The sequence below is a fragment of the Vipera berus genome, assembly GCF_964194415.1.
Source record: "Vipera berus genome assembly, chromosome: 5".
In the NCBI taxonomy this organism is placed as follows: domain Eukaryota; kingdom Metazoa; phylum Chordata; class Lepidosauria; order Squamata; family Viperidae; genus Vipera; species Vipera berus.
Genome location: NC_138207.1, coordinates 29799577 through 29818914, shown reverse-complemented (window position 1 = coordinate 29818914; position 19338 = coordinate 29799577). Strand labels below are relative to the sequence as shown.

Below are 19338 nucleotides of genomic sequence, written 5' to 3'. Positions count from 1 at the left end.
CCTGTTGTACCAGTTATAATCCAATTACCCAATCTAATACTATTTATCAAATCTTGTTTGTAAAAGATGGAGAAAAAGGCAGCAGTTTACCGATATTATTTATCCTCTCAAATTGGTTACCCATTTGCTTCTGAATGCAGTTCAAATGCTGTTTTTCATCTCTAAAATTTGTCATGGCATAGGGCCTGATTGTTTGAGATACCATTTCCAGTTGTTTCTGCCCAATTGGGCAGATTGAGTAGAGATTATAGCATTAGTGTCATTTTCTGAGACAGAGGAGTGAGTCTTCTCTGTTGGTGTGCTTAGATACCCAAAAGGATATTAATGGAGAGGTATAGATGGCCTCTTCTTAAACATTACAGAAGAGTGAATGCCTGCAGAATGGATTGGAGTTTGAGTTTTGGTGTGTTTGTGTGTGGGGAAGGGTTGTATATTACTTTTTCTCCAGTTTTTGTCTTTGTGTTTTGTAATTTTTAAAAAATCAATTTTAAATTGCCTAGAGGCCCTAGTAGTTAAGACACCTGTATAAATAAATAAATTGGACTTTTTTTTCTAGAATACCCAGGGAATGTTCATAGAATGCTTTTGACTGAGATGATTTCCCAGCATAGGACAGTGAAATTTTTATATACTGTAAACAATTTCTAACCTTTGACTATATAGCACAGATCAAACAGCAGCACAACAAAAACAAGGATAAATTTGACTTAAATTTACTTAAAAGATGGTTCAATTAATTCAATAAAATAAATATGTTTATTTATCTAATAAATGCTAAATACTGTGTGTACAGAGCCAATTGGTGTGGTGGCTAAGGCATCAGGCTAGAAACCAGGAGACCATGAGTTTTAGTCCTGACTTAGCCAAGAAGTCACCTCTGATTCCTAACACACAGTCAATGGCAAACTACTTCTGAAATCTTGTCAAGAAAACTGTGGAGATTTGTCCAGGCAGTCACCAGGAGACAAGACTGTGATGCAAAGGCAAAGATTTTTTTTAAAAAAATAGAGTATATGTACATTGACACTATTCCTGGCTTACTTTGATTCTGCAATGACACTTGATAGAGTTTGCATCCTCCCCTGAATCTCTGCTCTTGTAAGACACAAGACGTTGAAGGACCCTTGTAATAGTTTTCTTTGCAATACATAAAAAGGCAATTTCTGAGCCACTCTGTATTATACTGCCTATGTCTGAAGCTTGCTCTGAGAGATGTAGAGAGATTTTAGTCACAGCATAAAAGAAGGGAAATTATGCAGCCTTGCATGACACTAAATACACTCACAGTACACTTCCTTCCAGTCCTTAATAGAATGCCTTGCTACTGCTATCAGTTTGAATCCTTTCACTATATTTCCTTAACAAAAGACACACTTGAGAGAACACAAGGACCAAATAGCAGCAGTGGACTGTTTTGTAAGATTGCCATAAATTACTTTCTCCAATTCCATGATGGACAGAATCATCTGCATGACCCCTACAGGAACATGTCCATTTCTTGTTTTTTCACTATGTTCATAAGACAATAGTGTATTGTATATGTAAACATCCTTTCAATGGAAGTGTATATATGTTAACTGTACAAATATTAAGGCATCGTCAAAGTATATAAGTAAAGCCGCTGACAGGAATACACGCGGGAACTTTGACAGCTGTCAAAGTTCCCCGCACTGCGCAGGCGCCTCCACTGACAGCTCGCGGCTGTCAAACCCCGGACCGTGAAGAAGCCTGAGCTGTCAAAGCGTCCACCGCACAGCGCAGGCGCAACCACTGACAGCCCGCGGCTGTCAAAACACCACACCACGCGGAAGCCGGAGCTGTCAGAAGAAGACGACGCTGATTGGTCCCCGTCTGACACGGCGCCAAAACAAACACTTCTGATTGGTCCTCGCGACCAGCTGACGGCTATAAAAGCCGAACAAGTCATTCAATGTTGTCTTGCTCTAAATAAACTTGTTGTTAACTAGCCTGTCGTCCCGAGCGGTCCTTCGGCTACTTCACTGGCGACGAGGATGGGATCGCTCCGGAGCTGAAGTCACGGCCGAGGAAGAGAGTTCCCGGCAAGAGCTGACACGGAAGTTTTAACTTCCATCGGAGCAACCCAGGACCGGACGACATGGCAAACTTCGGCCGTGTGAGGGAGTTTGATACCCGCCATCCCGAGAGATGGCAATCACACCTCGGCCAAGTTGAAGGATTTCTCCTCGTCAGTAAAATCACTGACGACCGAGCAAAGGCCGCCGCCCTGCTGTACATCAGCGGGCCCCCGGTGTACGACGCAGCCGTCGGGCTGTTCAGCCCAGTGCCCATCACGGAAGTCTCCTACGCGGACCTGGTGGACCAGCTGAACAAGTACTACATGCCGGCTCGCTCGGAACTGTACTGGCGGGTGCAATTCGCACAAAAGAAACAACGGCAGGACGAGCCCGCCAACGAGTTCATCGCCGGGGTCAGACACGCCGCGCGGAACTGCTGCTTCCCCGACCTGGAAGACCGCATCAGAGACCAGGTGGTGATCGGTCTGAGGGACGAGAAGCTACAAAAAAAACTGACGTCCAAACCCGACATGAATCTGGCTGAGCTGACCAGGGAGATCATGGCATACGAACACAGCCACAAAAAGAAGCCGACGAACACGACCCCAGAGACCCCTGCGACCGTCTACCAGGAAAGCGCAACCTTCAGCGACAGCGGAGAGTCGGTAGATTTCACCGATGGAGAAGCCCTACAGCACAGGATGGAGCACCGACAGCCGAGGAGGGGCAAAACGTCGGACCGCCGAGGATTCAGGGACCCTCCACCGCCACCCCCGCGTTACGTGCAACGAGCCGCCTGTGCCAGCTGCGGGGGCAACCATGCCCGAGGAAGCTGCCGCTTTAGGAACGCAAAATGCCACAACTGCGGGAAGACTGGCCACATCAAGCCGGTGTGCCGCAGCAAGGGCCGGAACAACGTCAATGAGGTGGAGGCAAACCCCCCAGGTAGGCCGGCTGCCCAGGCCAACAGGGAAACCCCACCAGGCAACCGGGTTGAGACAATCAATAGGGTAAACTGCATAAGTTCCAAGGTTAAGGTCTGGGTCAGAATTCAGGGGGTGCCTTGCCACATGGAGGTGGATTCAGGGTCAGCGGTCTCCTTAATTTCGCTAACAACCTATCAGGAGATCTGTCAGAAAGGCCGAGGACAAATTCCCCTGAAACAAACTCAGGTTCACCTTGCAGACTTCCAGAAAACCCCTATTCCGTTGGAAGGGAAAGCCAAGGTCCTTGTACAGTATAAGGGGTTCAAAGGTCCCCTGGAGGTTTTAGTTACGCCAGGGAACCGTACCAACTTGATAGGGCTTAACTGGTTCACTCCACTAGGCATCGCCTTATCAGGGGTTAATACCATTCAAACACCCAGCCTGGAAGCCGTTTGCGAAAAGTACGCCGACGTTTTCGATGGCACTTTAGGGAAATATACAGGTTCCCCCATTTCCCTGCAATTAAATCCAGCAATCCAACCAATTAAAATAAGAGCTAGGAGGGTACCCTTTGCCCTCAAAGAAAAAATTGAAAACGAGCTTGACCGACTCGTGAGTCTAGGGGTGCTTGAGCCAACAGATGGGGGAACCTGGGAGACCCCTATTGTCACCCCAATCAAACCTAATGGCGAAGTGAGAGTATGCGCTGACTATAAGGCGACAGTCAACCTAGCCCTCAGCCCCCATGCTTACCCGGTGCCAGCGGTAAAGGACGTATTTGCTTCCATCCGCTCTGGCACCATTTTCGCCAAGCTTGACCTCACGCAGGCGTATTTACAACTGCCTGTCACAGACGACACCGCGGAAGCTCAAACTATTGTCACCCACCGCGGTGCTTTTAAAGTTAAGAGGCTTCAATTCGGCATATCTGCAGCCCCGGGTATCTTCCAGGGTATCATGGAAAAGACCCTGAAGGGAATACCCGGGGTCTGCCCCTATTTCGACGATGTTCTCATCGCCGGAGAAAACGAAGCTAGTTTAGCTGACAGGTTGTCAGCTGTGCTGAGCCGGCTCAGAGAAGCCGGTCTCAAACTTAAGCGGGAAAAGTGCTCCATTGGAGTCACTTCTACAGAATTCCTAGGGTATAAAATCGACAGCCAGGGCATCCACCCCACCTCTGAGAAACTAAGGGCTATTCAAACCGCACCCAGCCCTAGGAATAAGCAAGAGCTTCAATCCTTTTTGGGACTGTTAAACTTTTACCATGCTTTCATTCCCCACAAAGCCACTATTGCAGAGCCTCTCCATAGGCTCCTTGACAAGGGTACAACTTGGTCCTGGACCAAGGAACATGAAAATAGTTTCCAATCGTTAAAAAAGATTATCTGTCAAAGCTCAACTATCACCCTTTTCAGAGAAGACACCCCAATATGCATCGCTTGCGATGCCTCTCCCTACGGAATTGGGGCAGTCTTATGTCACCTATTCAAGGATGTTTACATATACAATACAAATAGCAAGCATTGACTGGGTAATTTTTAAGAATATTTTAAAAAATCATTTTTAAAAAGTTCCCACAAATTGGTATCTTTGTTCTTGCTTCCTATTTTTGGGTGGACACTGCCCAATCAGAGCTGTTTAGGAGGCATTTATCACTTCTCACCAGGAAAGATGCAAGAAAAGGTTTTCCTTCTTCAATGTATGTATCACTGTTGTGTTGTCTCATTCATGGACAAAACTCCTGAAAAGTAGAATATTTTCTTACAAAATAGATAGAAGAATAACTACAGGGTCATAAGTCTCATTTTTGAAGTGTGACTTAACTTTGCTAGGTGACTGATCATAAGTCAATGACTACCTATATATGTTTTGCTTTAAATCTCTGTGTCTAGAATGGTTAAAGAGTAACTCTTTGAGTTTAATTTTAAATGAATTTGGGAGACTGGAGATGATACCTAATCAGAGAGGTGCAAATACCTCCTCAGACTTTTAGTGAGAGAATGCTTCCAGAATAAAGTTCTGTTCAAAATACCCTAACCCGGGGGTGTCAAACTGCCAGCCTGTGAGCTGGACGCGTCATCCGGAAGCCGCACCCATCCCATTGCAGGCAATGGCAAAACCAGGGCTTTTTTTTCCTCATAGAACGCTCAGAACGGAGTTCCGGCACGTTTTTTGGATGGAACCTTGTAGGGTAGGCAAGGTGGGTTATATGACATGTGTGAGTTCTGGCACCTTTTTCTTTTACAAAAAAAGCACTGGGCAAAACTGTCCTATTATGTTGTGCGATGTCAGGTGATGTTGTGAGTTTGACATGTCCCTAACCAGTAACTAGATTTATACAGTAAGCTACTGTAAGGGGTGGTTCATTCAACCATGGTTTATTGAAAAAAGTACAACTGAGTGGGGTTGAACAACAGATTAAGTCATACATCACATTGGCAGGATTCACAGAAGATACTAACTTCCAAGCAAGTAAGTTGTATTGTGACTTAGCATAATATATGAAGTCACTTAATGAGTGGCAAAAAGGAGCAATATTCTCCAGCTCTACTTCTTTTGTGGGTCTATCTTTGTGATAAGGTGGGGAAGTGAAAATTCAAAACAATTTGTGCAAATCTTGTGCTGGTGAATTCCATAAATTACTTGAGAGGTGCAGAGCCTTGGTGGAGCAGTGGGCTAATGCCTCCTTAAGTAACACCAGCTGCCTGCAATTAGTGCAGGTTCGCATCCCACCAGGCTCAAGGTTGACTCAGCCTTCCATCCTTCCGAGGTAGGTAAAATGAGGACCCAGATTGTTGGGGGCAATAAGCTGACTTTGTAATAATGCCGTTTGGGGGGTGTATGAAAGCCCTAATAAGCAGGCATATACATAGAATGAAGGCTACTGCTAAGCTTGTAAGCTGCCCTGAGTCTTTGGAGAAGGGCGGGATATAAATGGAATTAAAATAAAATAAATAATAAAATAAATAAATCTCCTAAACCTATTACAGAACATCTTCTGGAACCTGTGGGGCTACTTCATGGTATAAGGATATGATTGTATTAAACAGATATGATTGTATTATACAGAAGTGTTTAAAATGATTTTCTCATTTGCTTGTAATAGTGATCATCCACTGTCATTTCATCTACTCAAGGGAACTGAACTCAGTCTTTTTGTTCAAATACTGATTTATATTCTCTGGGGTGTAAAATGAATGTAAAACTACATCATCCATTGTGACAATCAAGCCCTTTCATTTCAAAGTATTTAACCTACCTCATCAAACTTCCTTCATGAATCTGAGCAGATAAAAAAAGAGAGATGGCTTTTGAATAAGCAGGAATGGGAGTCTTTCATTTCCTGATTTTGCCCTCATTCTTTCAGACCTTGAGAACTTTGGCCACTGGGATAATTAATTTGCCTCTGAGACAGAGGCTTTTCTTAGATAGGCAGTTTGAACAGAAGCCTAAATACAATTTAGCAAATTGAAAAACTTGCTAGATAGCACAGGGCTGGGGGGACTGGAGGAATTACAGGCAAGTAATCAACTCTGCAGCATGCTATGTCTAACTGCTTAAGGGAATTATTTATGAGGTGACTGGGTATAAAGTAACTGTGTAGCACAGCAATGTAGGCTTAAAAAAACATTCAAAACATTCTATTGTACATTGTAAGACTAAATATAAAAGTAAGATTTTTTTCAGAATGACGGGATGGAGTCTGGGTATATTGATAAGATATATCTGACTGACTAAATGAAACCTACAGATTGGGACAGTAAAACAGAAAGTATTTAATACATAATGTGTGAATGTTTCCTGAAACTTCCCTAAATTTTCCTGGTCAAAAGGGAACCTGGATCCAAAGCTGTTGATTAACTTCAGATCCCATTTTAATCTTTAAAAAAATTGCAGTGACAAATTAACTCTTAATTTGCACCTATTGTTGTAACAATCTATAGTTTGGAATATTCTGGGTTCAAACATTAATTGCATATAGTTAGAAGCTAAGGACATATACATTGAAGCATGTCCATAGTAATATTAAAGGTAAAGGTAAAGGTTCCCCCGCACATGCGTGCTAGTCGTTTCCAACTCTAGGGGCCGGTGCTCATCTCCGTTTCAAAGCCGAAGAGCCAGCGCTTGTCCGAAGACGTCTCCGTGGTCATGTGGCCGGCATGACTAGACGCCAAAGGCGCACGGAACGCTGTTACCTTCCCACCGTAGTGGTCCCTATTTTTCTACTTGCATTTTTACGTGCTTTCGAACTGCTAGGTTGGCAGAAGCTGGGACGAGTAACAGGCGCTCACTCTGTTACGCGGCACTCGGGATTCGACCCGCCAAACTGCCGACCTTCCGATCGACAAGCTCAGCGTCCTAACCCACTGAGCCACCGCGTCCCATATAGTAATATTAGCCAGTCTTAAATAGTGGGAAATTGAAACAAAATGTCCCAAAATGTTAACCTATTGGATTTCTGTTCTTTCCCCTTAGACATATACATTCCACTATATCATTCAGATATTCTTACATTCCATTAAGGAATAATTTCTGCAAACTGTACAATTCCCTCCACATTTGCCAATATATTTCTTTTATGTACCAGTGATGCAACTTTAGTTACAATAAAGTTTTAAATTCTGATAATGTTAGTATAAATTAGTATATAAAGGTAGTCCTTCTTTATTGACTACTCATTTAGTGACCATTCAAAGTTCTGTCAGCACTGAAAAAGGAGATTCAGGACTGGTCCTCACAATTGTTTAATGTAATTTAATTTAATTTAATAATTTGATTTCTATACCGCCCTTCTCCCGAAGGACTCAGGGCAGTGAACAGGGCAATACACAATAAAAATATTATACAAAAATTAAAAAGCCATTAAACATTATGCCCTTAAAATTAATACATATTACAATTAAAACTATTTATAAAAACCCAACCCCATCCCGTCAGACCAGGCCAGCTTGTTCGAAAAAGAAAGTTTTGAGATCGCACCGGAAGGAGCAAAGGTCGGGGGCCGTCCGGAGCTCAACCGGTAAGCTGTTCCAAAGGTCTGGTGCACCCACAGAGAACGCTCTCCCCCTGGGGGTCACCAATCGGCATTCTTTGATCGGCGGCACCCTGAGGAGGCCCTCTCTGTGGGAGCGCACTGGATGGAGGGAAGTTGACGCCGGCCGCAGGTGTTGCCGTAGGTAATCCGGACCCATGCCATGAAGGGCTTTGTAAGTCATCACTAACACCTTGAACCTCACCTGGAGAGCAACCGGTAGCCAATGCAGCTCGCAGAGCAAAGGTGTAACATGGGAGTATCGGGAAACTCCCAAGACAACTCGCGTGGCTGCATTCTGCACCAGCTGGAGTCTCCGGGTGGACCTCAAGGGCAGCCCCATGTAGAGAGCATTACAGTAGTCTAGACGAGAGGTCACGAGCGCATGAGTGACTGTGCGCAAGGCATCCCGGTCTAGATAGGGCCGCAACTGGCGCACCAGGCGAACCTGGGCAAAGGCCCCCCTAGTCACAGCTCCAATATGCTCTTCCAAAGAGAGCTGTGAATCTAGAAGGACCCCCAAGTTGCGGGCCCTATCTACGGGGGGTAATAGCTCACCCCCCATGGCCAATGATGGGATAATCGGAATTTCCCGGGATGCCGGCACGAACAGCCACTCAGTCTTGTCAGGGTTGAGTCGAAGCCTGTTCCTCCCCATCCAGACCCGGACCGCCTCCAGGCAACGGGACATCACGTCGAGGGCATCGCTGGGGTGGTTTGGGGTAGAAATAAAAAGTTGGGTATCATCAGCATATTGGTGATACCCAACTCCAAAACCACGAATGATCTCACCCAGCGGCTTCATATAGATGTTGAACAGGAGAGGCGAGAGAACCGATCCCTGAGGAACTCCACAAATGAGAGGTCTCAAGGTCGATCTCTGCCCCCCTGCCAACACCGACTGCGAACGTCCCAGAAGGTAAGAGGAGAACCACTGGAGAACTGTGCCTCCCACTCCTAACCCTCTGAGACGCCGCAGCAGGATACCATGGTCGATGGTATCAAAAGCCGCTGAGAGGTCTAAAAGGACTAGGACAGAGGAGCAACTTCTGTCCCGAGCCCGCCAGAGATCATTCGCCAGCGCGACCAATGCCGTCTCCGTGCTGTACCCGGGCCTGAAACCCGATTGGTACGGGTCTAGGTAGTCAGCTTCATCCAAGAACAAAGGGAGCTGCTGCGCCACCACGCTCTCAACAACCTTCCCCAAAAAGCGAAGGTTGGAGACCGGACGATAGTTGTTTAAAATTGCTGGGTCCAAGGCAGGCTTCTTGAGGAGGGGTCTCACCACCGCCTCCTTCAAGGTGGAGTGAAAACTACCCTGACTCAAAGAGGCAGTAATCACTGCCTGGAGCCAGCCTCATGTCCCATCCCGGGCTGCATAAGTCAGCCAGGATGGGCACGGGTCCAACAAACACGTGGTGGAGCTCAGCTTCCCCATGATCTTGTCCACTTCTTCAGGAGTCACAGGATCGAACTCTTCCCAGATTAAATCGACAAGGCCGCCCGTATCCTCTTCGTCAGACTCTGCCCAGTCGGAGTCCAAACCGGTCCGGATCAGAGCGATTATGTCCGACAGAAATCGGCTAAATTCATCGGCTCGACCCTGCAAGGGTTCCTCACTCACCTCCTGATTAAGAAGAGAGCGAGTTACCCTAAACAGGGCGGCCGGGCGATTATCTGCGGACGCGATGAGGGTGGCAAAGTGGTTAGACCTAGCCACCCTCAACGCTGCGAGATAAGTTCTCGTAAACGACCTTAGTCGTAACCGGTCGGATTCGGATCGGCTGGACCTCCAACAGCTCTCTAGGCCCCGTCTCCGACGCTTCATCTCACGGAGCTCCATGGAGAACCATGGGGCCCGTTGGGATCTGCGTCGGGTCAAGGGCCGCATGGGTACAACTTGGTCGAGTGCCTCTGTGGCTGCCCTTTCCCAGGCTTCCACTAGGGCATCGACCGAGCTGTGAGCAAAGGAGGCAGGTGTTGCCATCACAGCATCCCTGTGATCATGTGATCATGATTCATATGCTTAGCAACTGGATATGCTTTACAAGAGTCACAATATCTTGTGGTCACATGACCAACGCGGCTGCCATGGACATCTGGAAGGTGAGCTCCATCTTCTGTGTCCAGTTTCACTTTGCTGGGGGACCCTGGAAAGGGTCAAAAGTCACCCTGTAGGGGTGACCAGCAAGGAGGGGATCACCATTGGATCGTGGGAAGGTGGTAGCCCTTCCACTTGATCCAGGACATCCCTCCAAGCTGGCAGACAAAAGACCAGCCATAGCAATATGGCTCGTCACTAGGCTGCAGACAGCCGAAGTCACACTTACCACTAGGCAATTTTAAAGCAGCGCAGATGAGACTGGGTGAGATCTACCTCTCTTAAATCCTTTTTTTTACCTACATAAGCTGCTTAAAGTACTTTCCCCCCTGTGGAGAGGGAAGGGAGATTTTATCCTTCCATGTAGAAACAGCTTTGACTGACTATCCAGGGGAGTTTAAAACATTGAAAGAATAACTTGATCCTAATTGGAATCAATTAGGATCAACAAATACAGTCAATGGAAAACCTAGAAAAGGGACTGACAATATGGGAAAAGGAAAAGACTTTCTACATAAATCAGAAGGAATCTGAGGATCAAGAAGAAGACCAGATTGAAGAGAAGATAAACAGTTCAGGACAACTACATCAAAATGGAAAAATAGAGGGATGATTTGTTAGTCCTCTCAACAAAATGGTGACTGGATGGTCTTTTCTACATCAAACATTCTACATAACAACACAGGGAGATTTGTTTGATGACTCAAAAGCATGGACATAAAAGACAATTTGGCAAAGAAAGCAAGCCAGAATAAGACTGAAGAAAATTGGGGGTTTGACTTACTCGTGAGAATTAAAATAGAATATACTCAAATAGACAAGATGTGTACTTTGAATACTACATATTGCTATGAGATGAGATAAAGAAAACTTTGGTCATTTATCACTTAGAAGTATAAATATTAATAGTTAAATTTGAACATTGATTTACTTATAAAGGTTAAATGTAAAAGTGATTAAGATATATATAAGCTAAAAATCTATCAATGAATGTAATAAATATGTTTTTATTTAGCGGTAATAATAAAAATTATTGGTTTAAATATGATATAGTAGATATTAAGAGAAAAAAGACAGGAAGTATTAAATGTTGAAATAGGAGGAATTTTGGTTACTACATTTAAGATATCTCGTAATTACCAGAAAATAAAAATATTATGTTATATTAATAATTAGTTGATGTAAGAAGGTGAGAATTCAAATAAATCAGATGTGTATCCTGAACATTAGATCTTGTGATGAATTGTGATAAAGGGAATTGGGGTTATTTAAAAATTAGAAGCTATAAATATCATACGTTAAATATAAATATTAATGGGAAACTAAAAATTGGGAAAAATTAACCAGGACATTGTCCAAAAAGATTGAATGTTAAAACAACTAGGATATGCCAATGTCAGCACCCCACCGTCCTGTGCGCTCCCACAGAGAGGGCCTCCTCAGGGTGCCACCGCTCAAGGAATGTCGGCTGGTGGCCCCCAGGGGGAGGGCATTCTCAGTGGGTGCGCCAGCCCTCTGGAACAGCTTACCAACCGAAATCTGGATGGCCCCCGACCTCCGTACCTTCCGACACGACTTAAAAACTTTCCTGTTCCAGCAGTCCGGCCTGGCATGATAGCGTTAATTGGGGTCCCAGTTTGTTTTCACTATTGTTTTTATTATTTTTATTGTTCATCTGTATACCTTCCTTCCTCTGTACACCGCCCCGAGTCCCTCGGGAGAAGGGCGGTTTATAAAAACTAATAAATAAATAAAATAAATATGCATAAAATAAAAATGATCGATAAATGTAAGAAATTTATTTTTTATTTACTTGATATAATAAGAATTGTATTAATTTAAATTTGAGACAGTAAATACTAAGGGAAAAAGAGAGGAAATATTTAATGTAACACTTTGAGATCTGTACTAAAGATATGTGCATGTTATTGAATTATTGACCAACTCAGCTGCCATATTGCTTGTCAAATATTTAAATGTAAAACTAGAAAACCAATAAATTTTTCTTAAAAAAAAAAGAATTACACAGACTTCAGTAAAGTTAGTCTTGAGGTAAATACAGACAAAATATAAATCCTTATTTATAGTAAGCTGATGAAGGCAGAGTCACTTAGAATGGTTTGAAACATTTCTTCCCAATTTTGTGCCACCTTAGATGAGCTGTTTTTTAAGTGTCAGGTTATCTATCAGTTGAGTCCCTCTCTTATCTCTTGTTTATATTTCTCTCCTATTCCTTCTCCAGCCATTCCCAACTTATCAAAAAGCACTCTCTTACTTAAGAATCACAGTTATGAATGTTCAGAACTCAGATAACAATATTCCCTAACAAAATAGTTTTTTTTTTTCATTTTTGAATATCGAAAAATAAAGGCGAATAAGATCTGTTTGAGAAAACTATGCAATTAGATGCTTTAAAACTGAGTTTGGAATAGCTATTTTAAGTCCAAGAGGAGCTGCACCAATGCATAGGAACTACTATGATCTCTTCAACCTCATCAGATTGGAACCACAAGTATAGACAACTTTTTAGTGCTTAGGACTATATTTTCAGAGAAGCCAAAATACATTGGGGAGGCTGGGTTACTTCTGGTGGGTTAGGCTATGGCCCTAGGCTAGCCATGTACTGTACTGGCTCCTGAATTAATCTCCCAGCTCCAAAACCCAATGCATAGAATCTGCTCCACCCTCACATTCTCTAAACTTTCTTTTTAGTGACTTCATTTCAGTTACCAACCTCTTTGTCCTTTAATAAGAGATGAAATGCACTTTAAAAGGTAAGCATACTTTTTTATAATTTTTATTTTATGGTGGGAATACTGCTTGCAGTTAATACATTCAAATCTTTTGCATCTTTGAAAAAGTGTAGAGCTCTTTATTTGAGGTGAGTATGTAAAGTTTACAAAACTGAACAGGTGGTACAATTCATGGCTCAGTGGCTGCTAATGCACAGCAAGGAGCCAAATGTACTTGTACATGATCACAAAGCAGCGTGTATTTCATGAACAGAAGCTGCATTCTTTTCAAATTATCTCCATATGGCATTTCCCCCCATTGATTTTTCTATCGCTTCTTTCATTAGTGAAAAAAATTGAAATATAATATTGAACATACTTCAGATAGTATTCATAGATCATATTAGGTTACTCTTGTGACAAAGTTCACATTTTGAAGGAATTATTCTTAAGGAAAATAAATGCAGCATTTTTTTTACATTTGCTTTAGACACTAATCTGTCAAATCATAAAACAATAATTTTCTGCTGGATTGATTAGATGATCACTAAATTCAATTTGAAGCTGAAATCAAGATCTAGATTCAGGAATCCCTGTTGACTTTAATCAGAATTTTATGTTTGACAGAATTGGGTGTATTCTGAGGAATGATAATACTGCATGAGGAAATGAAGTATACCATATTTTACCAGCCAGCCACATGGACTTTATATTACAGTAGTGGCCAAAATTGTAGAAACCTTTTGGGAAAAGTGTACAGTAGAAATGCCACCTTTGGTTAAGTTTCCACCAATTTTTCTTCTAATTTCTTTATAACTGTAGCCTTGTTCACTTAATAAGGCTATTTTACATTGCTTTCTGGGCAACCAGTCAACTCTTTGCACCATTACTTTAATTTCATTACGTTTTACAAGCTCACTAAGTGAAAGAACACAACCTGCCCCCAACCAACTTGATAGTGATCACATAAAATACTGACAAATGTCCTTCTCTCAGTTTCAATACATGACATCAATAACTGAATCCTACTGTGATCTGATTGGCTCATTGCCAAAACAAGATGACACCTGATTGGCTCTCTAAACACTCATGCTCATTGGCTACAATCAGATGAAGGAAAGCTTCCTGATATCAACCTAAGCAAGGTGTGCTTCCTTTTTCTGGTTATTTGCTATAACTTTTCATAGAATACAGTACAGATAATTGAACAAACCTTGTTGCATTACATTCTTGATTAAATTATCTTTCCATTGATATTATAATTTTATGGTACTATTTGAAAAAATGGTGTTATTAGCCATCAAACCTCAAAAACATACTTTTCACAAAACGTTTCCACAATTTTGGCCACTACTGTGTTTCTTAAAAAAATAATAATTTAAAATAAGAAAATGGGCATAGCATTTTGATTTTTTGGAATATTGCTTAAAATTCACAGACAATTTTCACTTTCACTTTGGTTTGAGAGGTTCAGATGTTTTTATACAAGAGATGATTTCCAAAAATAAAAATTATTATTCAGATTTTGTGGTGGAAAAGGCAGTTCTACCACTAACCTTTTCTCAGGCCACGCAGGGCTTGGAGGTGACAACCAGCACCTTGAATTACATTTGTAAGCTTACCTGGAACCAAGGTAGCTCAAAGTAGAAGCAACAGTGTTACATGAGTGCATTATACCAATATTGGCCAAGTCACTGTATCTGGACCAGCTAAAGCTTGCAAAAAACCTTTAAGAACAAACTTCTGTTGAAAGAGTTACAATAGTCCACATAGTAGATGACTAAGGCATGAGTGACTATGAGATGTGCCCCCAATCTACTAACTGGAGTAGAAGATACAATTGTGCAAAGTCTGTCCTGCTCACAATTTCTACCTGCTCCTCAAGTAGGAGCTACAAGTCTTAGGAAAGCTTTGGATTGCACATGAACTCTGTGTCATGGTTCTGACAGACAGAGATGAATAAAGCAGAACTCTGAGGCTTGAAAATTCCCCAAAGAACATGTTTAAAGTATTAGCATGGTCAAAAGTGAAACCAAGTCTGAATACACAAATAACAATTGCCCAATTACAAAGTTAAATGTCCCATCCACAAAAGTATGCAAGCAACTATGTTCCCCAATATACTCATTTGGCAGGCTTTTTATGCAACACCCAGTCCCTAGTCACGGGAGCAGCAGATGACCTTGGTTTCCACGGGACAGAAGCATCTGGGCAGCCCCCCTCCCTCCATTCTATGTGGCAACCTAGAATGAGAAGAAAAAATGGCTGCAGCCATGCTCACTGTAAAGTTGACACTCAGCCTGTGTTACTCCATTCAGATTTTTAGGCAATAAAAATAGCACACAAAGAGAAATGCCGATAACATCTACTCTGTAAATGATATTGTAATCTGAATCTGTAGTTCATAAATACAGCTCAGGTTGATGCTTAATAAAGCATGGCTTCCACATCAACTTGATAAATAGTACAGAATCATATGAAACTTTTAAATGTGTATATCTCTACACATAAATGTTTTCTTCCTGAAAACTGTTCACTTTATTTATGGAAAATCAGCCCTTTGCTGACCTCTTGATACAATTTATAGACAGCAAAAGCTGCTCACTGCTAAGTAAATTCTGCACTTCTCTGAGACATTCAAATAGAGCACTTTCTTATTCTTGAATGATAGCACATGGAGGTGGATAGTTCATATAGTTGTTGTTTAGGGAATAAATAATTTCATAAACCTCTTAGACAAGGATAGAAGATCAGAGTTGAAGGAGATGTTGCTTATCTTGTGATTACTGCTCTAACCTCGTGGGGAATGAATATTTGTTGGCCTTGGATATCTAGGTAATGAACCCCAAAATTCTACACCTATCTTCCTTTGAAACCTGAAATGCTAGTGTCTGATCTTAGTGTTGTTCAAGGGTACAAATGACCCTTGAGCATGAAAGTTGGAGTTTGAGCAGAAGATTTAAAAGAAATAATGAACACATGGTAAGTAATGGTAAAGAAATGTGGACCAGATAGTAGATGACTCTTTCCCTGAATAAAGTGGAATAAGGCATCATGTAGCTGGAGGGTGAAAAGAGTCTACACTTTACAGAAAGTGTCTATAAAGACAATTGTAGAAATGGAGACTAGCAGAGAGAGATCTTTAAAACTTTTTGTGGTGCCAGAATGTCTCTGGCTGGTCCTGCACTGAACCTTTTCTTATGGCCGTGAAGTTAACTTTTCATAATAATGAATGATTATTTTATAGGCTCCTGATTGTCTAGCAATTGTTACTGTTTTGTTAAATTGGTTGAATTTTGTTGAATTCTTTAGTACGTTATATTCTCAGAATCTATGTATGATGCAAATAAGCTAATTTTATAACTGTTTGCCAAGACAGTTTTAATAGACGGAATGTAATAACTCAGACAAATATTTGCACTTTGTTGTACAGTGTTGCATTCTATTTTTGGACTGCTTTTACTTAATGTAATTCATAAGGCTTATCCATTCTTTTTTATGGCTTCTAGCAGCAAGAAGATTTATTCCATCACTTTCATGGAAATAATCCTAAGGCTGCTGAATTCTCTTTTTGGCTCATACCCAACCTTTTCTCCAGAACTCTGCTTAGACCTAACAAGCTATATGATTCCCCAGGATACAGACTATTTTTTCCCCCGGTGTGTAATTTGGTTGTGATGGAACTGAGTCAAATTTTCTTCCACTCTGCTCCACTTCTATTTATGGTTCTATTGATTAGCCTGGCATTGACAGAACATCAGTAGTCAGAAAATTGTTGGATGACAAAGTAAAACCTCAATCTTAATTTCCATAATGTCCCAGGTTCACGTTCTGCAATTGGTCCAAAATACCCTAGATTATTCCTGAAATAATCTAATTTTCCTGCATTTTTCCCATTTATTTTTAAAAATAAAATTAGTACCTGAGGATTTTGGAGGATATAGATGGTTTTTCAGTGGGTTAGAGACAAGATTTAAGGAACTAATTTTATATCTTTAACACCCTTCTAAAATAATAATAGTAATCAATCTGATTTCAGGGATGAGAATTTAGGAAGCTTTAAAAGAAGTGATTTTTAAATGATTTTTTTTTAAAAAAAACCTATAAACATATTAACAATACATACGATTAATAGGTTTAGTATTTCATCACAATATTCTGAATCTTAAGAATCACCCTTATAATTTTTACCAATAAAATCATGAAAGGTCTATCAGATTGTCCATAACAAATGTTGAAAATCAAATCCCTCCCTAATTTGACATAGGATATCACCGTAGATGCTCCGTCATACCTTCCAACTAGACCATCATTTTTTCCCCTTAGCAAATGAGACAATCTTCTTAGGCAGCAGATACTGGGCCTTTATAGTAGCAATCCTTCATCTGTTCCATCCAAATCCTTAATGCTCCCCAATGTATCTTGTCTGGTGAAATTATACTCCATTCAGTGAATCCTTATCTTCAAATTACTCTGATATGTTTGCCAACTCATTTACTTCTATGAAGTAAATGTACATATTCTGTGCTTTGCAGAACTTTGCAGGAAACAATGATTTTTAGTCTAAATTTAAGAATGGAATACATATGAGCAAACAGTAAGGTTTATGATGTAGAAGCCAATATTTCTATAGTGAAAGGAGTTTTGATTAGGGACTATAGAAGCCTAAGGAAGTATTGCATACTATATCTAGAAATATCTGCAAATGAACTGATTTGTCTTCAAAGATCCAGCTGTAATATGAAATTATTTCCCTTTTATATTCCTTGCTTCAGTTCTTGAAAATTGGGGATTTTTTTTCTGCTGAGTTTACAATTGTCATTTATGACTAAACACTAGAGGACTGCAATGCAACACTTCTACACCAATGCACAGGATTGTACAAAAGCTGCCAGCCTTGCCATACAGAGTTTAGAATTCAGGAATCTGCTGAGAAATGACAGATCTGTGAAACTTGTAAAGTTGTTTATTCAATAATAAGAAAACCCATTCAGCCTAAATTCATTCCTAAAAGAACTAAGGGGAAGCTTCAAGAAAAACAGAAGTGTATTGTAGTATACTGTACTGAACTGTATCGAAAGAACAAACATACTATTGTTTAAATGAAATTGGGTGTACTGTACATGGCTCTCAAGCAACTTTATAGAATTGGGAACATGCTGCCAAGCTGCATGGTGAGACTCCCAGCAATGTTTTCCTTTCAACTTTCTCACTTAAGGCCATAGCAACGCAACAGCCTTGCTACACAGACTTGTGATATGCTTAGGGAATATTTAATAAATCATTGTGTCACTGGTTGGAAAGAGGCAGCAATTGGAACAAACTCAAGATTATGCAAGCAGCTAGCAAACTCTGCTGGTAGCTAGAAGATCAAATGATCTGCTTAGCCAAGACTGTATTTGAAGTTTTAGGATCCAGAAGAGAGAAATTCCTGTTCTAGTCATTGCCTTGGGCGAAGCATGATAATTAACAATGACGCCTCTCTTTCTCTCTTTCCCTTTTTTTAAAATAGACATTACTTTATAGGAGTACCACAAATATAATACCAGTATAAATGATATTCAATGTACAAAACAGATGCCTTGATTTAAAGAACAAAATGATGAAAATTTTATTGCACGATATGGTTTTAACTCGAATGGAGTTCGAGACCAGAGAGCTGCCTTGGGACAGGGAGGGGATGAACTCTCTTCTTTCACTCCAGCTCCTGTTGGGACGTGAAAGGAGCTCCATACCGAGTGTCTTCAGGGCAACAGTGATGTCATCTTTCAGCGCCTTGGTGCTTCTGACATGAGTGCAAACACTGGAATGGAAACTATGCTGCTTTCCAATCACTTTTTGTCCTATGCCAAAAACAAAAATACATTTTCTTCTGGATTTTTAATATATATTTGTTTTCTAAAATCTACTATATTTTTAAATAAAATCAGTGCATTCAATATGAGTCTAGTCAGAAATGTCATAGTTTTGCTGAAGCCTGCATTTTTGGTTATTTAAACAATTGTTTTGCCAAAATACTTTTTGTAGTTTCTTAGATATCTTCCCTGGTGAAATAAGCTCCTATTTTTTTGTTTTTTTCTTCAATAAATTAAGAATTGCTTTCAAATTTCTCATAAGTATTTTGAATGTATTCCATTGTTGGAGGTGGCGGATATTGCACTGCTCATATTGCTGTTTCCTGTTATATCTTTCTAACACACTAAAACCTCCCTTACTGACCACACCTTCTATTCTGAAAAAGCAAGATAGAAGTTCCATCCTTCTATCCTTAGGATTTCATGAACACATGGAAACTGAGACTACTAAAAGAAGATTGTATAATAAAAGACAGAATATACATATACTGTACATTCCTTGACCCTAAATAAGGGCTTGAAGGCCACACCCTATCCATGACAAATTCACCTAAATGTTCTTTTCCTTTAAAAGCAATTTCAAAAGCAATTTGTTTTCTTCAGGTTGAAAGCAAACTGGCAGAACAATAGAGTGGGGAGATCATTTTAATGTCACA

The 19338-nt window shown here is 41.0% G+C and overlaps 1 long non-coding RNA gene across 1 annotated transcript in view; it reads left to right on the top strand.

The window, feature by feature from the left end:
* The first annotated feature begins 12839 nt into the window (after positions 1–12839).
* LOC308668407 overlaps positions 12840–19338 on the top strand; it is a 38876-nt gene continuing 32377 nt past the window's right edge. Inside the window, exon 1 of the long non-coding RNA XR_014026508.1 lies at positions 12840–12869. This is a non-coding gene — a long non-coding RNA (uncharacterized lncRNA). The remainder of the gene's footprint in view (positions 12870–19338) is intronic.